Raw genomic sequence first — 27,746 nt, forward strand, 5'->3', positions numbered from 1 at the left:
AAGATATTATAAACAAAGGTCACCAGCCATTCAGTCTGTACAAGAACACAAAGCAACTAGCAAACCTTCAGATGTACTAACAGCCTTGTCTTTAAAATGGTTAACTGAGAAACCCATATGGAACCCATATGGGTTAAACAATGACCTTAAATGGAAGACAAACTGTAGGCTTTAGAACAGCTGGTACAGAAACAATTAGATGCTCATCATATTGAAGAATCAACCAGCCCTTGGAATTTTCCTATATTTGTTAAAAAGAAATCTGGAAAATGGAGAATGGTGACAGATCTAAGAGCTGTCAACAAACAAGGTTATCCAACCTATGGGCCCTTTATGATCTGGAATTCCTCTGCCTTCCTATTACCAAAAGGATGACTGTAACGGCGTAAACAAATGCAGACAGACTGTAAAAATATATACAGCTTTAATGGGGAAATAGACTTACAGAACCACCATTCCCACGAAGACCAGGAAAGCAGAAGCAAGCGCTGCGAGCACGCTCACCAGATTTATAGGTAAACATTAGCCTGAGGCGAACACGCCCCCTAAGGGGCGGGACTTATCCCTACAGATGGCCTCCTATAGTTATTGATATAAAGGATTGTTTCTTCACTATACCTTTACAAGAAAAAAATCAAGAAAAATTTGCCTTCACAGTGCCTACTTTATAGTTCTTAGCCTAGTAGAAGATACCAAGGGACCGTCCTCACACAGTGAATGATCAGTAATTCCACCCTGTGCCAATACTTTGTGAGTCAAACATTGGAATTATTACGCAAGCAATTTCCTGACTCAAATGCAGATACTTTAGGAAGAATGTTTGAAGAAGCAAAGAAAGTTTTTGCCTCAATGGGGATTACAAGTTGCTCCCAAAAAAATACAAAGAGGAGATTCTGTTAATTACCTAGGTTACAAAATAGGTTTACAGAAAATTAGAACACAAAAGGCAAAAATTAGGAGAGACTGATTGCAGACTCTTAATGACTTTCAAATATTGTTAGGATATATTTTCAGTCTACCACAAGCTGTTGGGATGACACCTGATCTAACAATTCGTTTTTTAAACAGAACCTTAGATAGTGATAAAGACTTAAATAGTCCCAGAGAATTAACAGCTGAAGTGGAAAGAGTTGATAATCATTGAAGAGAAATTACAGGAGGCACATGTAGATAGAGTGAATCCAAATCTTAATTGTATTCTAGTCATATCACCTTCCAGAATTTCCCCTACAGGAAGTTTAATGCAAAGGGGAGATATTATCTTAGAATGGATCTTTTTAACCACATAAATCAAGTAAAAAATTAAAAAATTATGTGGAAAAAGTCTCTGAATTAATTATAAAAGGGAAATTGAGACTTTGTCAACTAGCAGGTATAGACCTAGCAGAGAATATAGTGTCTTTTACTGCTGATGAAATTAAAAAAAGTATGGGAAGATGATAAACCTTGGCAAAGAGCTTGTGCTAATTTATTGGGAGAAATTAATAGCAATTATCCCAAAAGTAATAGAATTAACCTTATAAAGAGAACTATTTGGATTCTACTTGGATTCTTCCCCGAATTGTACATGATGCACCAATAGCTGGCGCTTGTATGTTTTATACAAATACAAATAAATCAGGAAAGGCAGGTTACAAATCAGAAGAATTAAGGCAGAACAAAGCCCTTATAATTCTGTTCAAAATGCAGAATTTTATGCTATTCTCATGGTACTAAGGGATTTAAAGAACCTCTCAATATAGTTACTGATTCACAATATGCAGAAAGAGTTGTCTTGCATATTGAAACTGCTGAATTTATGTCAAATGATACAGAATTGACTTCATTATTTATACAGGTTCAAGATACAATCAGGAATAGACTTTGTCTCATTCATAACACACATCTGATCCCATACTGGTCTTCTAGGTACTCTAGCACAAGGTAATGCAGAAATTGATCAATTATTGATTGGAAGTGTGCTGAAGGCCTCAGAATTTCATAACATGTCAATAGCAAAGGTTTAAAGAGTTTTCTATTACATGGCAACAAGCTAAGGAGATTTTAAAGAGATGTCCTACTTGCTCTTTCTATAACTAAACACCATTATCAGCAGGGATAAACCCAAATGGTACTCAAAGAAATGAGATCTGGCAGATGGGTGTGTTCCACTTTACAAAATTTGGAAAGTTAAAATATGTACATCACACCATTGACACCTATTCAGGTTTTCACTTTAACAGCCTATTTGGATTTAGAGAAGGATAGCCATTGCCCAACTCCAAAACCAGCTCTTATTTTTAGGTAGAGATGTATATGTGTCCAAATAATCAAATTTTACCATGCAGATAATACAGCATCATAAGGCAGATTTCTCTTTACTTGTTGATTCTTTCTGGATAGCTATATTTTTATCTTTAGGCATCTAGATGTGCAAGATCTCTCCACTCTTTGAAGATGAATATTTTCCTGCAAGGACAAGAAAAGAACCCTGCTACAACCCTTTATGATTTCCTTACCACCTGTATGATTGTCACCTCTGTGGATGAGCCATCATTTCTCAAGAGGTTTCTCTTTTTTAAATTAAATATTTTATCAATTTTGATAGTACTTATAGCTTTTCTTCTCCTGTGGAAACAAGAGCGAAACCCCTTCCCTAATGTAGCACGTCTCCTGGTTTCCATTGTGAAGTCAGCACATCCTTGAAATATACTGGCTGATTTAATTCAGAAGTTTTTTCCATTATTCAATGCTTCTCTGAGGCTGTTGTTCCTTTCTCATTAGCATTAAGAAAATTCAAGGTTAATAAAACATTATGTAAGCTATTTCTGGGGATATTTTTGTAGTAGGAGCTGTGAGCCTCTTCCCACAGCCCGGCTCATGGCTGCCTAGCTAGCTTATGCCCCGAAATAAAAACACACAAATTGTATTCTTTTAAACACTGCTTGGCCCATTTCTATTCATGTGTGTAGCACCCCAAGGTGCGCTTACCAGGAAGATTCTAGCCTACGTCCATCCTGGGTCGGAGCTTCATCGCATCTGCCAGGGAGAGGGGAGCATGGCCTCTGCTCCAGAGAGCAGAGCTGTCGAGTCTGAGCTCACTTCCTCTTTCTCCCAGCATTCTATTCTGTTTACTCCACCCACCTATGTTTTAACCTATGAGGGCCAAGCAGTTTCTTTATTACTTAACCAATGAAATCAACAGATTGATATGACACTCCCACATCATCTTTTCCTTTCTTTAAGAATGGTGGGCTGGAATATCTGTAGCACAGAATCCTGGCAGGCTCACTATCCTTCTCCTGACTGCCTCTCAATGTGAGTCAGCCCTAACTGCAGAGCTTGCTGTGAATCCTGACCTGAAAGTGACAGAATTTCAGCACTCAGATGTTGAAAGAAAACAGCCATGTTCCCAGCTAGTGTTACCCCTAGGTGACCTTGATAGCCTGGGAAGGAGTAAAAAAAGAAAGCACTGAGTTCTTAACTGCATGCCCCTTTGAGGAAGGGTTGCCACTTTCCCCATATTCAGCCTTAAAGTGTCAGAGGGGTCAGGCATCCTACTGAATCATGCTCAAATACCATATGCACAAGAGTGGTCCACAGCCATACTCCAAATGCTCTCAGCAGGTCGTTCTGTTTACACTGCATCACACTCAGCATCCCATCAGCTGTTAGCAAGTTTATGAGGAGTATTTTTAATTCCTTTTCTGTTGCTGTGGCCAAACCCGTACAAGGGAACTTAAAAATTTACTGTATCTAGTTGATAAGACGCCATGTTGAGGAGGCATAACAAGCAACAGGCTGGGTCATAAGAGCAGGAATTTGAGAGCTCACGCCTTGTACGGGAAGTGTGAAGCAGAGAAAAGGAACTGAAATGGTGTGAGTCTTAGAATGTCAAAAGCCCATCCCCAGTGACATAGACCCTCAGCAAGGCGACACCACCCAAACCTTCCCAAACAGTGTCACCAACTGGGAACTAAACATTTTAATAAATGAGTCAATGGGGGAAATTCTCATCCAAACCCCTACAGTTGGCATCCTCTTAAGAACAAAGAGAAAGCAGCCAAGTCAAGCCTGTAGGACCACGCAGGGTGACTATTTGGTTCTGACAACAGGTCTACTTGACTGAGACTATTATGGGTATCCCTGGGTATTCTCATGAAGCAACCCACAAGGACATGACATACTTGCAGGGCAACTGATTCGGTGTCCACACTAAGTATACTCTGTGACTCTGCCAGTTGGATGTAGTGATATGGGGACTTGCTCTCTGTTGTTAATGGAGAGGCGTCTAGGAGGCATATTCATATGCATCCAGGAAGGTAGCTTGTGCTGGCTGAAAGGTAGAATTACTTTTGTCGCCTTTTAATGTGCCTTTTTCATTGCTTACCTGGCAAGACATTAATCATGGTAAGTTTTAAATGACTTTAAATTCAATTTTCCTTCCTCTCTAATGCCATCCACATAGCCTTGTTTACAGGGAACACTAAACAAAGTGGAGGAAGAAAAAAAGGTTCAATCCATTTTCCTTATCACTAATTGGGGATTTATTACTGGCTCATTCACTTTCAACAGAGGGAGCAGGTACACCCTTTAGTGTCTGGCCCCTGGGAAGCTGGTGATGTAGCAATTCTATGGTCACTCATCAGAGAGCAGAGGGAAGACAAAATGATATCCTTATGGCCTTATTTCCTCGGAGGGATGGGATAAGCCATGTGGAGCGTGGCAGACTGCCCTTCAGCGTGCTAAGCTTAGGCGGAAGTGGAAGGGGATCATCTCCAGTTGTTTGCAGAAGAGTTGACCCCCGCCCCCCAAGGACTTGTGTTTGTTCACTCACTCCACTATGCACAGACTGATGATGAATCCCTACTAGGAGTGAGCCCTGTTCTGGGTGTGTGGGAGTAGAAGGTGCTAGGGAGACAGTTTAACAGCAGATATGGGGAGTGGAGCCTTCTGGTATTATACTGTGAACTGCAGAAGGACCTGTCATGGAGGGCAAATTGGTTACTCTTCATCCTCAGAGAAGGATCAGCTGCTGAGTTTTGAGAGGGCCTTGTTTGTGGGGAGTGTCACAGGGGCAGTGGACTTTGAGGTTTTCAAAATCCCCAGAGAAGCCTAGTCTCTCTCCTCCTCCCCGTCTTCCCCACTTCTTTCTTTCCCCTCTCCCTTCCTCCCTCTCTTCCCTCTCCCCTCCTCTCTTCCCTCTCCCCTCTCACCTCCTTTCTCCCTCTCCCCTCCCCTGTCCCCTCATCTCCCCTGTCCCCTCATCTCCCCCATCCCCTCATCTCCCCTGTCCCCTTGTCTCCCCTCCCCGTCCCCTTGTCTCCCCTCCTCCCCTTCCTCTCTCCTCCTCCCCCTCTCCCCTCTCTCTGCTTGCAACTTGTGGATCACATGTGAGCTCTCAGTTACTGCTCCAACACCATGCCAACCTGCCTGCTGCCATGGTTCCCACCATGATGATCATGAACTCACCATCTGAAAACTTAATCCCCCACCCCCCCGCCCCACGCGCACCAATTAAATGCTTCCTTCTTTAAATTGCCTTGGTCAGTGTTTAATCACAACAGAACAGTAACCAAGATGGGGAGAGAGTGTTATCTGGAGTTGTTTCACAGAAAGAGGGTCAGTCAAGAAGGCAGAAGATAGCTTGGGCTAGGAAGGCAAAGGACAGCCAACAAGTTTGTCTTCCTTCCTGGTTGCTGGGCTCAGATCCTGAGGGGTGACTAAGACACTGGGGCCTGGGGTGGCAGATATCATTCACCTACTGCTACTCAGGTTGCAGTCAGCCCTGTCCTCACCAACAACTGGGATTAAAGATTCCACCCTCTGTGGAGGGGACCAGAAGGAAGAAAGATAGATTAGGAGGAATCTGCAAAGATAAGACAATGGCTGTCTTTGATCAGTTGAAAGGGAAAGAACCTACTTGGAGGTGAATTGGTAGTTTCTGATTGGTGAGTCCTCCAGTTAGATGATGGCTGTTTTTAATCAGATGAGCTGGTTTCCTTTGACTCCTTGCATACAGTTGGGAGGAATTCAGAGGCCAGACACATCATGGCTAATATCCTTCTAGGGAGTATTCTAGCACCGTCTTTCACAGGTTATAAATGCATGGCATACAGAACCTCAAGTAGCCTCTCAGAGCCTCTGGGACAATGTATAGAAGAGAGCTGTCTGAGCTCAGCTCATAACCACTTCTCTCGGGGCTCTTAGCTTCGGGGAGCACCTGCTGGGTTGATCAGGTCAGCTGTCTTTTGCTATGCCCTGACCTCAACCCTCCAAGACCTGAAACTTTTCTCTTCCTCAGAGATTTGCCTCGTACCTGTTGTATGAATACTAGGGCCTGCTTTCCAAGCCCAGGATCTTTCTGCCTAGGGGTCTTTGTGTCTCCTGTTTCCACTGCCTGGGCAGCAATTCAAGATCAATCAGTCACACTATAATTTCCCATAGCACTGCTGATGGTTTATTTGACCAAAAACTGTCAGCCCGTTGACTAATCACTAGTTCAATTGTTTTCTTTAGAATTTTCTGGCCAGGATACTTTATCACTTTGCTCATGAATGAGCTAGAAACTTCCTAGAAAAGAAGGTAATCTCAGAGATGGAATCATCTCGTTTAGGAAAGGCCAATGTGTCACTCAATGGCATCTCTTGCCTGTTGCACACTGGCAAGGGATTCTTGAATCACAGGATTCTTGAAGCCCCAGAAGAAGTGATTACTTTTATTGTTCTATCATTAAAACTTGGGAGTCAGATACTGGGGTTAAAACCTGATAGATCCAAAGAGCAATAAAAGAACAATTGGCTGACATTGACTCTCTATACTTCCAGATTGAAAAGGCCCACAAATGTAAGTCCCTCCCTCATATTCCTTCCTGTGGAATATCCTAATCTGGGTCTGCCCAAAACTCTATAGTTAGTTCTGGCAAGCTGAATGTTGACTCTGCCTCTGATTCAAGGTTTAACTTTATTGGGAGTCTCAGGAGTGTCAGTACAATCAAATTATTCTACAACAGATTTTTTTTCCAAACATAAATTTTCAGGAAGCTATTCGTAATCTTAGTCAACTCGTCAGCTAAAGCAATCAAGGTACCTAGTGGGAAACAGACCTACTAAATTGGAATTTTAGGAGATGGATTGGAGACACTCTTTATCAATGGAATAAGAAAACCATCAAGAATGGGTAAGGTGGGGATAGGAAAGACATGGACACCCTACAGCAAAAGAAAAGTTCAATGTGAAAAGTGGGTTCAAAGACGGAGCAAGGAGAAGGGACACCAAGGCTGTGAACACAAAGGCATCAATGGAGAAGCCAGCAGAGGGTAGCAACAAAGGAACCAATCCCCACCCTCCCTCTTCTGTCTGCCCTCTATCTTCAAGTCATTGACAAAATTTCCAGGAGCCAGCAGGCAGTGGATGCATATGCTTTGGCTCATCTGGTAGATTGACGCAGATTGCTTGTCAATGGATACAGGCAGTGGTAGGTTTAAAGAGTGCTGTTGATTGATTAGTGATGTCTGCCAGTGTACAACAACAGACAAGGTGGTGTGAGTGCCAAGTATTGATCTTTTCTGAACTGGATGATCCCATCTCTGAGGTTTCTTTAATTTCTGGAAAACTTTTAAGTTGCCCCATGATGTAGAGCTTGACAGAGAAAATGGAGCATGAGGATTCTACTGTATTTTGCATTCAGGGGGAGTCTGTTTTAGGGCAGCTTCCCTGAGCGCGTGCACACACACACACACAGGCAATGAAACTTTGATTTGGAATTATGTAGCTTTTCCAGGGCATGATGCTCAAGAGACATCTTAAAGGCTTCAAGGAAAGCAAATTTGAAGAGACGAGCTGGCCCCAGGTTAAAAGGACATTGGGAACCTTCAGCAGGTAGAGTATGGGTGTGCCACCCAGTGGGGGATCTGAGCCAAGAACCTACACCACTCTGGGTGTGAGCACAGTGTCCACTGCTCTTAACTGAGTTGTTTCAGGGGAATTTTTAATTTTCTATTTTTCCAAGTTGCAGCAGTAAATGTCCCCCGTGTTCACAAGGGGCATGTCAGTTACAGCTGAGAGCTCCAGAAAGGGCAAAGATGTAATCTTCTTCCCTTCCTCTTCTTTACCTGAGTTCTTTCATGACAGGCACCTCAAACTTTAGGATCCTGGAGACCTAGTTCTCAGAAGGTCAGGGGCAGAGAAAAGTGGAGAAAGGGGCAATGGGCCACCATGGGAATTTTAAAAAACACCAAATCCCAAGTGGGTTCCCTGGACTTTTAGTCTCTAAGATTCATAGGACTAAGATAAATAAAGCTTGGGTACCAGCATAGGGCTGGATCTATGGGCCAAGCTGAGGCATTCTTCCAGAAACATCATGGTACTTTGGGAGATAACCACAAAACCAGGACACATCTGAGGCAGCTGGAACTGATGTTAAGTGTCCCTAGATACTCTCATGGCATCCTCCTTGAGTAAAAAGGAACATCTAACAAGATACTTAAAAAATGGGAGCCTATGAATAGATGTTACTAATAATCACCAAAGGATCACTTCAAGTGGCACTCAAGTGACTCTAGCTAATTGCTGGAGGACCGTTGCAAAGGCCTTGTGAATGCTGTGGTCTGGACTGTCTTAGCTAAAGCTTAAGATGTGATGGCTAAGGTTGATTAAGGTTAAATGAGGTCATTAAGCTGGACTACAATAGGACTGGGCTAGAGGGCCTGATGTGAGATTCCCCTCTGTATGCTGTGAATACCACTGGTTGATAAAGAAACTGTCTTGAGCCTGCATAGGGAATAGAAGTAGGCGGGGAAAACTAAATTGAATGCTGGGAGGAAGAAGGCAGAGTTAGAAGCCATGGAGCCACCACAGGAGACAGACACACTGAAACTTTGCTGGTAGGCTGCAACCTTGTGGTGATGCACAGATTAATAGAAATGGGTTAAACTTTCCTTTTCATTTAAACAGAAAAGGGAAGGAAATGTGGGATTCCCCTCTGTATGCTGGGAATATCATTGGTTAATAAAGGAACTGTTTGGGGCCTATAGCAGAGCTATAGGGGAACAGGGATAGGTGGTGGGGCGGGGGAGGAAACTAAACGGAATGCCGGGAGAAAGGCAGAGTCAGGGAGAAGCCTTGTAGCTCCACTGGAGACAGACACTGGGACTTTAGCCAGTAAGCCACAGCCACATGGTGATACACAGATTGATGGAAATGGGTTAAATTAATATATAAGAGTTAGCTGGTAGGAAGCTAGAGCTAATGGGTCAAGCAGTGATTTAATTAATACAATCTGTGTAATTTTGGGGTTGAGCAGCCAGGAACCAACATGTGGCCTCCCTATACAGGGGCCTAATAAGAGCAGGAAGAGAGGAGAAAGAGACCTGTCTCTTGGTCACATGAAGATAAAACAAGAAAGCTCTAGTTTGCCAACCCAGGAAGTAGTTCTCATATCCTCCATCACATTGGTACATAGATCTCATACATATGGCCTCCAGAATCATGAAAAATAATGTCCCTTGTTGGAGTCACCAATTGTGTGGTACATGGTTGTGGCAGCCCAAGCAGACTGAAGAGGTTAGGAGATGAATGTGGTTCAGCAGTGTCAGCGCAGATATTCTATTTGCACAGATAAGGGGCTGGAGAGAATGGTCTACCTGAGTTGATCTTCGGAGCTATGGGGCTTTGACTGATGCTGTTGAGATACGGAAGCTCTCTGTAAAAGGAACCCACCACAAATCAGAGCAGGTATTTATTGAGTCTTCTGTGTAGTAGGCCCCAACAGTGGCAGAGAGAGGCAGGGCAGTAAGAGACTAAGAGTTAGTTTCAAGATAAACAACTGAGCTATGACTTCAGCAGGCTATGCTCACACCTGGGTTCACATGACCACACAGGAAGTGGCCCTGTTTTTGTATTCCGTCTACTTCACTTAGGAATCTAGAGTTCTTGGCCATCACCACCTTCAATACAATAAGGTTCATCTAGAATTTCTCTAGTACGTGGGGCTTTCCAGGGTGAGCTCTTCCAGGCAGCATTTGTGCCTCAAAGGTATTCAAAATACATACTGGGATAGAAACATGGATAAATAAGATCATAATGCTAGAACGTGAGACAAAGGGAACTCAGCAGGAGAGGCTAATGGTGGAGAGACAGGCCAGGAGTTCTCATTCATCAGTGCCCTAGAGAAGGGCTTGAGAAAGTGTCCTAAACAATGCATATCTTCAATTAGACTTGGCCTTGGGCAAGAATTCTTTGGTGAACAAAGAAAGGCCTGGAAACTTCAGCGCTTTTGCATTTGGGTGGGAGGGTGTGTACCATAAGTTTGAACACATTAGTGCTAAACCCCGAGTCACCAGTAGTAATGCACCAGTGTTACATTAAGGAAAGAAATCAAAGCATTTCCCTCTTGCTCTCATTTAACCAAGGTTGAATCCAGATTCGAACTCCCCACCTCACACTCTGTTTCCTATCCTCTTCTGTGTCTGCTGGAAGGCTGTCTTGTGACCCTGTCCCTGTGCCTGTTTCTATCCCTCTGTATCTGTGCCTCAAAGGGGCTTTGCTCTGTCTTTATCAACCAGCACAGAAAGCATCACATGGGGAAGGAATGAGGGACACTTTGCAGAAAGTTTTAAGAGTTTTACAAGGAGCTAAACCACTGACCCCCAACTCACCCAGATAACAAATAGTGCCACAAACACCAATGCTTTCAAGAAACATTCCAATGTTATGTGAAACACTTATGATGGCTATTAATTTTATAAGATTGCTTTCAATCTCTATTTTGCTGTTTTCAGCAAATGATTATTAGAACACATGCATTACTCTGAGAAGCATGGAAGAATACATAACTTAAAATCCCAGCTATACTCTAGCTTAGATTATAACAGTTGATTACATGGGCAGTGTAAGGCAACTAAGGTTGGTTGTTGCATTGTTCTCTTAAAAAAGACAGGTTAAAACAGGCTGAGTGCATAGCAGGATAGCCATCTCAAGGTGTATTATTGACTCTGGCTATGAGGTCCAGCAAAATTTCAGTCTTGTAAGATATTTTTAATCATAATGCATTGTCACAGGGGTGAGACTGAGGAGGTGCCAGAGATGAGACTAACGGGGCGAAGGATGGAAGATTTGACCTCATGCTGAGTCAGCAGGCAGCTGAGGGAACAGTGCTCATTTTCCTTAACTCTTGATCACCGCCTCCCAAAGCAAGACGGACAGCGACAGCCTCCCCTCTCTCTGCTCACGTCTTTTCTTTCTGCTGACTGCTTTTGCAACTAAATGTGGCAAATTTGATTCATTTTCTTCAAAACCAGCAAACAATGGGGAAAGTGAGCCGGCAAAGCAAGAATGCACTCCTGCAGGTGGCCTGGTGGGCTCCAGTGTGACGGGGTTTTGCCTGAATAAGTTCCTCCTGGGTTTCTGTATGGATGGAGAGAGCTCAGCATGGCAACATTTAGCATAACCATCTCTGACTTAGGAAGTCTAGGCAAGCATCTCGTTTAGAAACATCCACCCTGCTCCTCCAGTAGCCCTAGCCCAGGAAGCGGCTCCCACTATAGTTAGGAACTTCAAAGGCATGCTTGGTTTAAAATGAACCCCCTTTGTGCACCGTATCAATCGCTTGTTTTAATCTAATTTTGTTTCCTGGCTGCCATACTTGCCTCAGGAGGAAGTCTGCTTTGTTAGCTCTTAGCCTCTTGTTTGTGGTTATTTCTCATCTGCTACTACCTGTCTCTAAAAGACACAGACACACACACCAAGGGGTGGGGGAGGATATATAATGTTCCAATAAAACACTGTATGATTTATCTTTTTATAAATGATACTTTTCTATTTTTACTTTCCTTTGTAATGGCGCCATGTTTATTTAGAAAGCTTTTGCCTCCATCAAACCCACCTGACATACTCTTTAAAATGTTCTGCAACCTATTCAGGTGCATCTGAAATTCCCTGTCAGATGCCATTTGTGATGACTGAGCCTCTCTCGAGTTGCTCATAGAGTGCATGCTTGCATGCTATGTCCATGCGTGCCCACTTACCCAAATTGGTTGCTCCCTGGATGCAGAATCAGCATTAGGCTTGTCTAGGTTTTCCAGGCTCAGAAGCAGGCAAGGTGGCTGTGGAGTATTTGTTGAATTGAGATAATCGAGACAGGGATAGCCATAGACCGTAACTGTCACAGCAAAATCTACCCAAATCCTGGAAAGGAAAGAGGTGTGGAATGCAGACCCTCCCACGGTCCCAGCACAAGGTGTAACATTAGGGCCGCAGGCAGACGCCATGATTCTCCTGTCCAAGATGGATGCTGCTTAGACTCATGCCAGGAAGCCACAGTCAAGTGGCAATACACATTAATTGGAAATGGGTTAAACTAATATGTGAGAGTTAGCCAATAAGAGACTGGAGATAAATGGGCCAGGCAGTGTTTAAATGAATACAATTTCTGTGTAGTTATTTCGGGTATAAGCTGGCCGGGCAGCAGAACGCAGCCGGCCCCTCCTACAACAACAAGGGATGGTAGATGTAGTTGAAAACCCAGAAGTGTGCTCTCACCAGACAGCCCTTATGAATCCCCAAACTTCCCAGAGACCAGGGGTTGCGAAAAGGGCTAGATACATCCTTGAACCCTATGAGTGCTGGTGGTGTGTGTGTAAAATGGAAACTCATTCATCCGCCTGTATCCTGGGAAAGTGCTCAAAAAGGCTGCCCTACTGAAGCTTTCAATGCACCATTTCTTCTGTCTTTGTCCCATTTCCTAGGGGAAAAAAGGATTGAAAATGAGAAGTAGTGTGTACAACCTTGACATCTGCCACTGGTCCTCAAGAATGCCTAGATAGGTTGGAGACGGAGTGAGTAGTGTGTCTTCGGGAAATTGCCTCCATTTTTCTGCACCCCTTAAATCCCAGCATGGTCAATTAAAAGCAAAGGCATCATCCATCCCACAATGCAGCGCAAACCTGTTTCCCCCATCCATCACCCTAATTAGCAAGGATGAGAAGGACTTGCCTACTTTCAAGGCTTGCATTCGAAAACTAGCAAAAGTCACAGGAGAATGGGCCTGGCTGAGCCTGGCGTGGGGATCTATTGAAAACCTGAATTCTGAAATAAGATCCTGGGGCCATTTTAGCCCTTGAAGAACAGTGATCATTATGCCAACAATACCACTTCTAGTGCCTATCAAACTATGTTCCAAATGTTTTAGTTCTGTAAGATGCTCCAGAAAAATAAAAATGCTTGAGGTGGTCAGATGTGGTTACTGTGTCTCCATGGGGGACTTAGCATATCTGGCCAGTCAAGGGAAGCTCTGGGAACCTTTCCGATAAAAAAAAAAGTAATAAGTTTAGACTTACTTGAAAATGGAATTTGTTTGCACAGTATTTCATATTTCTTCTGCTTAATAACTCTTTAATTATAAAACACCCAACTAGGTGACTTCCACATGACAGATAAGAAAAATGAGGTCTGGCATGATTGGTCCCAATGTATGCACAAACCCTTACAAACTGAACTCAAATTCCAAGACTCTACATGCTCCAGTCTCTCCTGCCCCAGGCTTTTAGGAAATCCTGAATCGGCACCCACACAGACAGATCCATAAAGTTCGTGCCTCCCTGTTACTTCCTTAGGCTGATTACCGGCCCCACAGTGCTGGGGGTATCAGGAGGAACAGAGAAGATGATCAGAGAATAAAATAGCATCCCCTGGACCCAGACACTGTGCTGAACTGAGAACATAGAAATGCCACAGCTATTATTCTGAGTTCTCCCAGCTGGACAGAAAGGTCCAGAAGGCTGAGCAGATAGATGGCTCTGAATCCCACTGAGTACAGGCTATGTGTCAAGTATTGTTCTGAGCACACATATTTTTTTAGAAAAGTATAAACTCAAGTTCCTAGAAGTGGCCACTCCAGGGTTAAAGAGGCTGATTGGCTGGTTGGAGCTTCTGTGATGATGGAAATCAGCCAAGACTGTTGATAGCTCCGTCAGTAGCCACTGGCTGCCTACCCGGTTCTGACCTAATATTTTTGAGACTCTCATGTGAAATTTTGAGATACATTAAGTTAACAGGACCACTAACTTCCATTAGCCCCAAAGCTAATAATGTCCTCAGATAACCCCTGAGAACTATAGCAAGGGCTTCCTTATTCTATTGTTACCTCCTGATATTCCTACCACTGCATTTGAAAAGTGCCTTGATTTAAGCCTCATTTGTTCTGTTACTGTAAAATGTCATCATTAAACTGTGACCACACTGGAATGCTGTGTTTAGGAGAACCTGAATCCATATTCTGAGTCACAATCACATTTGGCTTCAGAATAAACTCTTAATCCCTTTGTGTTTTGATGTTAAGGAAATGAAGAACACATCCCTCTCCAGCTTCTACACGAGGTCATTTTTTTAACAAGGAATAAGAAATGCCAATGACTCCACCCACTCCTGTGGGCTATGCCTCTGAGAAACTTTTGGAAATACATTTATTCTTTTGGACTGGTGGGATAAGTGGGAAATTATCAAGATTTCTTCAAATCAGAAGGGAGGCCACAGCAACTGGCCAGTTGTGATGCCTGGAGATACAAGGTTTGGGATGAAGATTAGAAGATTGGTTCCTTGACCACTTTGACCTCTCCTTTCCTGTCATAAAAGATCCTTAGGGCAGTGGGTGAGCCATTTATTGAGACTCCCTCCTACCTGAAGTCACCTGCAAGGTTCTTGGCCTTGAGCTTATTCTTCTACCCAGCCCTTGTCACTAGCTGTAGTTCATTACATTTGGCCCAGCTAGCACAAACACCCCGTTTATCTAGAATAATTTTTCATTCCTTCTCTACATGTAGCCATTGCAATTTTGAACTGTGTTCCATGTGTATCATCTTGAAGATAATTAGTCCCAGTGAGAGGGATCAACCCCAATCCAGATTTTCACTAGATAGCTGAGAAGGCTCACTGAGAGGGGCAATAACTAACAAAATAGACAGCCACTTGCACAGAGGACAACCACCTGCTAACTGTGTGTAACAGAGCCCACAAGTCTAGAAGGAAAAGTTCAACATCAAAGGCTTTCAAAGAATCAGTCCACTCTGCCCACCTCAGTCTTTCTCTCTCACCAGGACATGGCATTTTCTTCTTAAGAGTCACACCATAGCTCCAGAAGTAAGTTTTATACTTATTAGTTCCTTCAGCGTTTATATAGTAACCATTAAGAGCTGGGTAAGGGGCTAGATACAGGCAATTCAAAGCATCTTTTAAACTTGAACTTCATCACAGCCATGTGTACCTGCTACCAGAGAGATGTTCCTCTATCAGGGGCCCTGTAAAGCTCCCAGATGAAACAGACACCTGACAAGTTCTCTTCTATAAACTATAAGGAACTCTTGTCCCTGTCAAGATCTTGACACACACCACCCCTAGCCCTACCAATTCTAGGCAAGTGGTAGTGGTTATATTTTAGGATGGGCTGCATAGGGAATTGTAGGACCTTCTCTGGGGAAAATGGCTCACAGACAGAACTAATTTAAAATATGGCAGTAGGAATAAGGAATTGGTTGTTTGGATAGAGCTTGGTAGCATTGGGTGTAGAGGAAATACAAGGATGGAAGGGGGAGATTTGCCAATAAGTGGTATACTCCTACAGGTTGAGGATTGATGTTGACATTCCCAAGTCTAATCCTAATGCCCACTGGGATGACTACTTAGAACTTTGATCTAGCAATGACCTAGAAATAAAAATAAAGGAGAATAAGAGTAAAGTGAGTGAGTGAAGAGAAATGGAGGGAAGGGAGGAGGAGAAGAAAAGGGTAGGCAGGGGTGGGGGGAAAGGAAGACTAAAGAGAAGCAAGAAGAATAAGTAGATTAATAAAATGTGGCCAAGGAAAGAAAAGGCTAATGGGTCAATGATGTTAAAATTACTAGTATGAAGCCAGAGAACACTTCACCAGCTACCAAAAAGCAAGGCTGCTTCACTAAGGCAACAAGCTACCACTGATGACAGGTGATGCTGGCTGTCTCTGAGAACCTGGGGACAGTGGGCCTCTGAGCATTGTACTGTCATAGAACCCATCTCTGGTGTTTGTGGAAATGGGAATCCATAGAAAAGGAGGTAAGGAGACAGGCAAGTTCACATCCTCAAAATGTTAGGGGCCATAAAGATTATCCAAGATCTTTGGTCTACAGAGGCCTTTTGTAATGTCTAATAGATCACAAGAGCCCTGTGGGAAGAACCAGTGGGAAGCTGTTTAAAGTATAAGTGGGAATAGCAAAGAAAGAAACTCAAGAGCTAGGAACAGTGTCATTCAGCTTAGGCAATAACAAAATTTGAGAGCTGATAACCAAAGACTGATCTCCAACTAAATGGAAAATTGAAATGTTTATATCAGCTGTCTGTACAAAGTACCTGTTCAAATGCCAGGAAAGTAACCTTTAAATCAAGAAGTATCAGCAGCTATATTATCTGTCTAATAGAGACATTCAACAGCTAGACAGGGCAAATCCAGCAGGCATACATTTGTATGAATGCAATGTCCTAGTCTGAAAACGTTTAAAGCAAAATCTGATAGACTGAAATAAGCCAATCAGTGCAGAATCTACTTCTAGGTGCATTTATGCAATTGTCTGAGGTCACCAACTGAGGAATATTTTAATATAACTTTCTCAATAGTTGGTAATAGACTCAGCCAACCATAGCCTAGTAATTACACAGAAGATCTAAGCCACATAGTTAACTTTCAATGTATGTGACCAGCAACATAAAACTTCATCTTCTCTCAAATGCACTGAAGTCATCTATGTATGATCTACAGTGGGTATACATTTGAAAAGACTGACCCTGGCTTCACAGGACATGTTTAATAGGATCCATGAATGTATGCTGAGATTACATAATAGAAAAAGCACATGAGAACAAAACATTTAAATTTGATCAGATAAAAGGTAAAAAGAGAAATTTTGTTTTTGTTTTCTTTGCTCATTTTTTCCCCTTTGAAGCAAGCTTTTATGTATCCCAGGGTGGCTTTGGACTCATAATTCTGATACCTTCAATTCCCACATTCAGTATGACAATTTAAATTTCTATCTCAAATGTCTAGAAAAGAACAGCAAACAGGATATAAGTAAAGTTGGGCGAGATGAATGTTTAAAAGTGAGGATAAACCAATTATAACACAAATATAAAACAGCAAAGCTCAATGAAGCCATTAAAGTACATGCAAAACTCTGGAGAGCAGGAAGTCCTCATCATGACCTGGCCTTCTAATCAGGATGCATGCTGTGCCTTTGCCAGCACAATGGATCCCCAGAAAACCGTCACTATAACTTCTCTCTCTCTCTCTCTCTCTCTCTCTCTCTCTCTCTCTCTCTCTCTCTCTCTCTCTCTCTCGACAGATCAGAATCTGAAAGTTCTAACCCATTTAGATGAGCAAATGACATGGCTATGCATTTTCAGGCCTGCAGTGGGGTGGGCAGTGGTTGTGGGGTGTCCTTCTGTGTATGTGTTGCTTGAATGGCTTAGCAAAGCCAAGCCAGGTGGAAATCTGAACAGAGATCTACAGAGTATAGGCGGAGTCAGAGAGATGCCATGTAGCTGCCGCTGGATAGATGCTGGAACCTTACCAGTAAGCTACAGCCTCATGGTGATACATATATTAATAGAATTGGGTTAGTTTAAGATGTAAGAGCTAGTTAATAATACACCTGAGTCATTGGCCAAGCAGTGTTGTAATTAATATAGTTTGTGTGTGATTATTCAGGTCTGGGTGGTGGGGAAATGAACAAGCAGTCTCTGTCTACAAGCACTACTAATTCTGTGGAAGAATGGGCTCCAAAAGAACAAACTGGAGCATTGGGGCAGCCTGAGTGCCGACACCCTCCTTGAACCTAGAAGAAGCTCATATTCACACGTGTAATTCTCCAGCAAGTATGGTTGGGTACCAAACCCTAAGGGGATCTTCCCAGCTTGGAAACCTTGAACTTATGTTGACTTAGTCTTTCACTGCACCACCATAAGCTTGCCTTTAAAGTTCCATGGCTTAAAAAAGACAAAATATATAAAAATCGTAAAAAAATGTTTTACCACCTTAATTGTTTAACAAATTTAGTAGTTATGTCCAGATGTACCGCCATTTTTACTGCTCCGACGCTTGGACGCAGAACGAGAGGCTGAGAGTCGGAGACGCTATCGGCTTCCATCAGTCACGCAGACCCTGCCGGAGGCACTGCCTCTATGGATGATCAGGTGGAGCTGTTGTACCAGGTGAAGCTGGCAGAGCAAGCGATACAAGGAAATGGTGGAATCAATGAAGAAAGTAGCAGGAATGGATGTGGAGCTGACAGTTGGAGAATGAAACCTTATATCTGTTGCATATAAAACGATGATTGAAGCCAGAAGAGCATCCTGGATACTCAACTAAAGATGATTCAGGAGTACCAGCAAATGGTTGAAACTGAGCTCACATTAATCTGTTGTGACATCCCATTCGTTTAGGTCTTACTCTCAACTTTTCTGTATTCTACTATGAAATTCTCAATTCCCCTGACCATGCCTGCAGGTTGGCGAAAGCAGCTTTTGATGACGCTATTGCAGAACTGGACACGCTGAGTGAAGAAAGCTATACGGACTCTACGCTTACCGCGCAGCCTCTATGCGATAACCTGCCGCTTTGGACCTCAGACATGCAAGGCAATGGTGAAGAGCAGAACAAAGAAGCCCTGTGGGATGTGGAAGATGAAAATGAGTGAGCCGTACTAAAGCCAACATGAGAACACATCTCTGTTCCCCCTCCCTCTCTCCCCTCCCCTCAGAAGTTCCCCATTGTCACTGAGAGCCACCAAATTTGACTTTCACATTTGGTCTCAGAATTTAGGTTCCTGCCCTGTTGTTTTTCTTTCTTCCTCTTCTTTTCTCCCTTCCCCCTATTTAAAAACAATCAACAGTTTTCAGAAGTTCTTAAAGGCAAGAGTGAATTTCTGTGGATTTTTACTGGTCCCAGCTTTTAGGTTCTTTACGACACTAATAGGACTGCATAGAGGCTTTTTCAGCATTGCTGTATTGTCTCCACCCACACGGGCAAGATCATTAGAAATGGAAATGACATTTGAAAGCCATTAGACTTCTAGGTGATGCATCGAAGCAAGATTAATCACATGATAGAGACATATGTGCTGTCATTTTTCCTTCTTTTAATTGTTTAAGTGAATTTTATACAATGTTTAAACCTAATTGGATATTAGCTTGAGGTGTTTGGGTGGAAGGAGTTTGTTATAATCGTTTTGCTGTCAAATGCATTTGGAACTCTGCTGAAGTGTTGCTGAAAGACATGATGCTGGTAACGGTTCAACAATCCGAGGCTGCTCATTCTTGCCGACTCCTCCCCGTCTGAAGCAGGTTAGCGTAGAAGGTGGTATGGAAGCCTGCATGCGTGTTCAACTCTCTTCCTCTTCCCTCGCTCCTCAGCCTCCTTCTCCCCTCCTCCTCTTCTGCTCGCTTAGCTTCTTTTGTTCAGTAAGCGTAACTTGAATAACTTGAAGCTAATTTGTACTACGGGATGTCTGACTGGAGCCACAGATGCAGCATCTGTATTATTCTGAGACACAGCATGGAATTAACATTAAACTTAAATAAAAGAAACCTAAAGTAAAAATGCCCCCAAGAAACCAATTATGTCCGATGGTGACCACATCCCACTGTAGAGAATTGGTTCTCTGATTCCACCACATGGGTCTGGGAATTGAACTTGGGTCATCCAAGTTGATGACAATCACCTTTACCCACTGAACCTCATCTTAACTGTTTTTAAATTTTATTGTACATATTTCCAGGGTACAGCATGGTTATTTGATAAATGTGTAATGTAAAGTGATGAAGTTTGGGCAACTAACTTTTTGATCTCCTAGCCCTCCATGACCTCTAGTGACCACTATTGGCGGATATTTAGTGACGCTGCACTAGACAAGGATCTCCCTAGTTAGATGCAGACAGTTTTGTTTTTTGTGGATGCTTTGAAAGTGAGTTTTTGTACACTAAGAGTAGTAACAAGAGAAAAGAACCAGGAAAAAATATATAAGTCCAGACTTTGTAGGAAGACTGAGGTCTCTGAATGATGGCTCTCCTCTCGGCAGCAATGTAGAAGTCCTTTGTACCATGTGCTCTGGGCATGCGGAGTTGGTCCGCAGCTGCTTGAACATCGCTGCTGAAGCAACAGCGTTCTCTGTGGACCTGCAGCTGCAGCAGGCCCCAGCCACCTACCTGCTGCAAGAGAGAGCAGAGGAAATGTTTGGCATGGAGGCACACTTCAGGAGGGAGAGGACCTGCTCCACAGTGGCAGGGAATGGAGCTTGTTGCTACCACTGCAGCGTGCTGAGGGCTGAGGGAAGGCTAGGAGCCACCTCACTAATCAAGGCTGTGACTTTCATGGAGGCTATGCTGCTAATTCTTTATTAATCGGTGAGCTCATTCACACAAGCCTCCTTTTTACCTTTGAGTCTGCTTAAAAGGCTTCTTGCTTTTTTCCATACAGATTGGGATTGAAACACAAGTTTCTGCGGGTCTCTGTGGTAACCATTGGTGAGACGTAAAAGGACCCACTGGGCGATGTGGCAGGAAAGACATGCTTAGTGGGTCGGGCCTTGTTGGAATTATGTCCTGTGAGTCTTCTAGCCTTTGTAGCCAGCTGTCAGTGGCTGAGTCTTCCTGAGCTTTCATCTGTGTTTGTTGGAGAGACTCAGCAGGGAAATAGACTGTACTGCTGTCCCCACACTGCACACCCTGTTCACTAAACACCGAGCCATCCTCAGGGTGGGGCTTCCAGATCTACCATAGCAGCGGCTGAAGCTGGGCCAGGTGGTAACTAACCCACCATCAGCTGGACTGGTGGGGAATGGTCAAGGTTCAACTTCATTGTCCACGTGCCTAGATTTGGAATCACTTAGAAGACACACCTCTGGCACATCTGTTAGGGACTGTCTAGGGAGGTCTAACAGAACAGGGAAGACCTGTCATCCACGGGGCAGTGTGTGTGTGGGGGGGGGGAGGGCAGACTGGATAAGAAGGGAAAAGGAAGTGAGGGCAAGCTGGGCACCAGCATTTGCCTCTCTTCCTCACTCTGGATGCCACATGACCAGCTGCCTCCAGCTTCCACGCCTTCCCCTGTGGTGAAAGAATGTATCCTCTGTGAGCCAAATGATCCCTCCCTTCCTTTAAAAGGATTCTTGTCAGGTACTTGGTCACAGCCATGAGAGAAGTAGGCCAATTTCAATATTGGTAAAAGAAGCCATGAAGTTCCTCAAGGTCTTGCTTGAGATTTATAGGAGTTTAGACTTCTCCACACCCATGGAGCAGAACACCAGAGGCAAAAAGGCTTAGCCACACGTGACACTGAGCTCTTTGATAAATGACTTAATTTTCTTCTACCCTCAATGTAGCTTTAGCTTGATCATAGATAATAGATCTTAAATAAGTTTTGCCTCTACATTCATGTGTATTTTGGCTTGAATTTTTCCTTCTCATATTGTCACTGTCTAGATACTAAGATAAGGGAATGAAGTCATACGCTGGAGTTGTTAAAACCTACAGAAATTGTTGGTCTCATGTTATGCTTTATTTAGAAAATAATAAAGGGTAAATGTTGTATATCCTAATCATAGAGATCCCTGAATCTTGTTATTCTAGGAATAGTCTTGGTTTTATACTGATTTTAAAGTTCTTTGGCATGGTACGTTGGTATACCCTACTAGGAAAGTCTTAGCCCTTGTGTGTATGATATGCTTCTTTGCATGTGTATATGCACAGGCATGTGAGGCTGCACATGCATGTGAACATGTGGAAGACAGAGGCTGATATCAAAAATCATCCTCAATTGCTCTTCTACCTTATTCACTGATGTAGGGTCTCTTAACCGAACCCAGAGCTCAATGGTAGGGATGGTCTTGGCAACCAGCTCATTCTGGTACATCCTCTATGTCTGCTTCTTCAGACCGGAATTACAGATGGGTCTCCACACCTACCCAGCCTTCATGTAGGTTCCTGGGGCTCTGAACTCCAGTTCTCAGCCTTCTATAGCAAACACTTTAATAGAGTCATCTTCCCAACCCTGCATTTGTGCCACATCACTTTTTAATTTTGTTTCTGTTTATCCTCTATCATTTTCTTTGATCAAAATGTTGTCCAAAGTGTTTGTGTTGCAAATAAGTAACACCTTTTCCATTTCTACTTGATAGCCTTATATGTACACCTCATGCATGCTAAAGGGGACAGGAAAGAGATAACTGTGTTCCTTGTCAGCTTTTCTCACACTGCAGTCAACAATTGTTAAAGCTCTTTGTCCCTAGTATAAATCAGATTTCTATTTAAAATTTCCATTCTTAGCCACTTGCACAATATTGACAGCTGTCAGTCACAACTTCTTCCTTGAAATCTGAGTGATTATCTTCTTTAGGATATAGAGGAAGCTGGTTCCCCTTTCCAGCTCGGCTCCATCTATCTTCCATCCTGATTTCTAGAGAAGACTGTTAGGTGTAACTCTTTCAGTAGGCTCTTCAACAGAGCTGAGAGGAATGTGGCAGTGTTCCCGGACTCTCCGTTCTTTCTTCTGTTTGTTTTTAGAGAACACCCTATACCTGAGATCCCTTGCCCAGCTCCCCTGTTTTCTGTCTCCCCATTGAGGAAGTAAATCTCACAAGCCAGCAAACCCAGCATCAAGGCCACAGTCTATGCGGCTCAAGTGGTCCCTCTTGTGCTGGGTCCTGAAGGTAATGGGTGAGAGGCTCACTGCTTCCAGTAGATTGGGAGAAAACAAGACCAGAGAGATGAGGCAAGTGACTCCCCAAAAAATAAGCTGTTATATGGAGACAGATCCTGAAGCCCTCAGCTCCTAGGTTGATGGTAGCATAGCACAAAGCCTTGCTGAGGAAGACAGGAGAGGACAAGGCAAAGCCCAGGCCTGTAGAACGGACACCCTGATTGTCAGAGCAAAGGAGGTGTCAGCCACACATCTGAGCTGCCAGTTCAGTTTCTTCCTTTGAGCTCCACAAATAACCCGTGATTTCTGAGCCTCTAGTATCATGCCTGTTCAGCTGCTTAGTTAATTAAATGAGGCCACCATGAACAAATGGCCTGGAAAGGCCTGTCAAACCTCAGACATCTTTATAATAGAGACTTCGGGAATAGTGTAAAACTAACCGAGAAGCTAGGGGAAAGTTTTGGGCCACATGGAGGTCAAATGTTCATACCAAATGGGAACTATCTGGTAGGAACAGATGTCCAAGGCATGATGACTTCAGAGCCCTGAGGTTCAGTGAAGTTATCCTGAAGGCAGGTGCCAACTCCTGTCCATATTCCTCTTCTGCAAACCCTTGGGATCCTTTACTGAGCCGGAGTAGTGAAACTTCTTGGAAGAAACCAAAATGGCTGCAATAAGGAGATGGGGCCTCAAAAGTACTGCAGTGTGGGAGAAGGTGCTCCAAGAAGCAGATTCCATGAGCTCATAAGCTGTTGACAGGATGATTTCTAAAGGGCAGGAACACTGACCAAGTCCCAAGCCCACTTGGCTCCCACGCACTATGACCTTGCTTCTAGCAGTGCATCTCTGCCAAGATGCCTCTGTCTACGTCACATCCTTAAATCCTAGTGACTCTTCCAGATAAGAACCTGCAGCACCTCGCACTTGACTAAATCATTTCAGGAGCTTATTTCCATCTTCTCCCACCATGAGATCAACTGAGGCCCACGGAGGTCAAGTTGACTATCCAAGTTTAAGATGGTGGAAGCCAGGGATATTGTTAAATATCTCACAGTGCAGCAGCTTCATAGCCAACTTACCTGTCTCTAGCTGTGTGTAGGCCAAAGTGTAGAAAACCATGATTTAGGGATATGACAAATGCATAACTTAATCAAGGCATGCATCTTCAGTCTTCATTGGTTTGGCATCTACCATATAGAATATAGGAATCTCTCGGCTATGTATGACTTACATGCTGCTTCTACCTTGGAAAGTCCAGGTGGTCTCTTTTGCAACCAATATGTAGTTGATAATGTCATATTCTAAGGGATCTTATATGCTCTAGATCCCTTCATACTGTGTAATGGCAGGAGATGCATTAGGTAAAAGTGTGCATGTATGCTATCGTCTGTCTCCGTGAGTATAAACATGTATGAGGCTGCTCTTTAATAACAGCCAAGGTCACTATATCAGTGGGCCTTTCGAGGGTACATAAACTCAAGCAGCTTTGAATGCAGTAGGGGACAGAATGGTGTAGGAGGTATCTATATATAGGAAGGAATGTAAGAAGGATCCATGCATGAATGCACCCATGCATCGGAAGCAACAGAGCTCTAAAACACATCAGTAGTGTTAGTGACTCCCACATTCCAGGGACTTAGAAGCCCCATGGGATCATCTGGCTCACTCATCTGAGTTAAGTCCGGTTGGGTTGTTGGATCCTGTTTCATGTAGGAATAGCAGATGGACTAAAACAAGGGTGGTGATGATGAAAGGTAAAATGAAGTGGAAGGCAAAGAATCGTGTAAGAGTGTGGAGGACCCTACCTCTGTATACCCCTGGATGCCTTAGAACCAGAGAACTGATCAAGGAAAGAGGACGGTGTGGGTCAGTTGGTCTCATTTGCCACTCCCCTGCACAGATGCCCCCTAGGCTACACTTCGGTGGCTAGCATCAACAGGCCAGTTTCTAGGGAAAGGTGAAGCTGCAAAGGCAGGTGAGGGCAGCTGTGCAGAATGAAGAGCACAGTTGGCTCAGCAGAAAAGCCCTGAAGAAGGCAGATCCTTTGAGAAAAAAAGGGAATGACAAGCTCGTTCAAGAAAAAAAAATTCCTCAAAAGCATTAGAGTGCCCAAGAGATTATAGCACAAAGAGAACCAGAACAGGAAGGGCTATCAAAGCTTGAGCCAAGGGCAGCTTCACAGGGAGCCAGGGCTGCTGGAAGATGAAGGCCGAAAGTGCTCCTCAAACTTGAGCAGTGGTGTTTTGCTCTTATCACAAGGTAAAGCAGCAAATGGGTTTAAGGGAATAATAGAGACCAGAAAAGGCTCAGAGAACCCATTGATCATCTCTCTGGCCCTGTGATGGTTAATAATGATCAGAGAAACTTAATATAGACTCCTATCAGTGTTCTACCGCCAGCTACATATAGGGTCCCAAATGTATGCCCGAGCCTCCCTGGTCTCTGGTTTTACTGTGTATGGTATAGGTGTGCTAACTCCTAGCAGCTTGCAAGGTCCTGTAGTTCTGGAGGGAAAGGGGCAATGTGAAAGCCGCCTTTGAACTGTTGGTGCTTTGAACACACAGGGTGAGGCTAATGGGGAGACTTTGCGACAAACTGCTGATGGCAGATGTGAGCCAGGGACTTTGGTAGGCACTCACTTCCCTCGGTGCCACCATAGACATCACAAAGCCTGTGTCATTGTCCAAACTGATGAAAGGAGCTTTGAAGAGTCAGAAAAACTAAGTGCCCAGAGCGTACTTTTGAAAGCCCTTGTATTACTTCTCCCAACCCAGAGCTACCCTGAGCAGCCGGGCCCTGAATTCACATACTCTTAAAGCCCTCTGGAACCTGCTACCCTACAGGGACATGACCAAGGCTCACTCATTGTTTATCTCCAACCTAGTGAGCAGCACACGCCATGGCATATGGGATATGGTCAGGAATGAGAAAATATATGCTAATAAGGAACAGAGGAGGAGTGTCTTCCCTGAGAAAACAGGAGCGAGTTTGTGGTATGGAAAGCAACTGGGCATAACTTTAAACAAACGGGGGACCAGATGGGTACCAAGCAGAAAGAGAAGCTTATCAGTTTATGTCTAGCCAAGAGGGTAAGCAAGAATGCCAATTGGGGCTGATTGGATGGCTCACTGAGTAAAGCTGCTTGCTGCCAAGCCTCGTGACCTGAGTTCGATCCCTGGGACCCACACCGCACATGCACACACAGTAGATAAATATAACACAAGCTAAAATTGAAAATGAGACAAACAAAAGCACAGGTTGCAAATAACACAGACAGTAGCTGAGCGTCTGTGTGCTTTCTGGCTCATCTTGGGGAAAGTTGTACATCGGATACTTTCTCCTCATCACCGTCCAGGAACTCCACAACACATGACCACATGGCCGCTGGATAGTCTAGTCCAAGCTCTACCACTGACCATGAGTCCCACCCATGCCCAGCAATGATCCTAGTGGGTACGCTCATCATGCCATCCTGTGCTTCCAGGTAGCCTGGGACTGAGGTGCTCAATGGTTCCTGCCACCCTGGGACAGAGAGGAGCATGGGAATGCAAGAAGCCAGAAATGCAGAAAAGCACTATTTTTCTCCAAAGCTGGATCTGCATGCCAGTCTTAAAATGGTGCAGAATCCCACTGTGTCATCATCTCTTCCCAGTCTCTATTTTTTGCCTTGTCTCACTTGGTCTTGCTCATGGGATTCTGCCTCTTGCTGCAGTGACGGATGTGAGAATGGGCTGGGAGCAAGCAGACAGATGGATAAGACCTGCTGGAAGGGACCTTGGAGCTGGAATGCATCTCCCTCACTGGGACTCCTCCAAAGCCCTGGGTGAGGATGGAAGGGAGCACACACCTCTGCCTACCTGTGGGTCAGTGTCTAAGGATCACATGAGGGAGAGAACTAATTTTATGTAGAGTACACTGTCATTTGGAAAGCCTGTTGGCATTCTTACTCCTAATGAATCAGTTTTCATTTGTTGTTTTGAAGAAACACTTTAAAATCATTTGAAAAAATTATTCACCAAATTTGTATATAAAAGGAATGTTCTAGATATAAACCCACACTGGGCATCTGCTCTCAGAGTCCAGTGCTTGGGTGAAATATGGCCTTGGGCTGGGAAACACATAACTTCAAACTAGAGCACGAAGTACAGGGACTGAAATCAATCCTGTTGTCATTGACTTTCTGTGCATCTGTATCAACTGTATATCATCTATCACTCACAACAGGCATGCAGGGAAAGGAGGAATAGAGAGTTGTTGCTTCCACAGCAAGTCCTGGGTCCAGCAAGATTATAGGATATGGTTGCCATGGTGAATCCCACTCATACAAAGAAAAAGTACCAAAGCAGAGAAGCAAGTGTATTCTTGATAGAAGAAAATAGAAACTTGACAGGCGCCCTAAGGAAGAAGGTTAAAGGCAGTGTAGGGATTTGAAGGCCTCAGTTTTGCTTCCCGGAAAAGCAGACCCCACCCATGCAAGGAAGATTTGTCTGTGGCAAATTCAGATTCATAGTGGACTGCCCTTCCTGGGGCCATCTGTTTAAATGGGATAATAAAAATACCACCCCAAGGTGATCTAGTTGACAAGATGAAGGGCTCAGGGGAAAAATTAAAAGGATCAAAACACATAATGAAATAGATTCTTCCACCTTTATTCATTCTTTGAAAATTTCATGCTATGTATTTTGATATTCACCATAGCTCCTCCAAGATCCATCCTACCCTTGCTTCTACTGTAGAAACATGTGGATAAGACCTAATTTGACCAAAGAGCTGTAGGAAGGAACCTTCAGGGTACCCTCAAACTCTGTCTCATCTCCAGCTCCTCTAAGGCTTTCCACTGTTCCATACCTGGCCACAGGTGCCATTTAGTCCCCTATGTTGATGAATGACTTTCCCTATGTTCTAGAACTTAAGGGGGCTTTCCCTCTACCCAGGGATGTTTGGAGATGGGATAAGATAGGGCATATCACAACTTTGGGTCCTCAGTCCTCTCGGCTATCCATAAGGGTTTTCATCAAGCTGGTAGCTACAGTTGGCCCCAAACCATGAAGGAATT

Source organism: Chionomys nivalis, chromosome 17, assembly GCF_950005125.1.
Source record: "Chionomys nivalis chromosome 17, mChiNiv1.1, whole genome shotgun sequence".
Lineage (NCBI taxonomy): Eukaryota > Metazoa > Chordata > Mammalia > Rodentia > Cricetidae > Chionomys > Chionomys nivalis.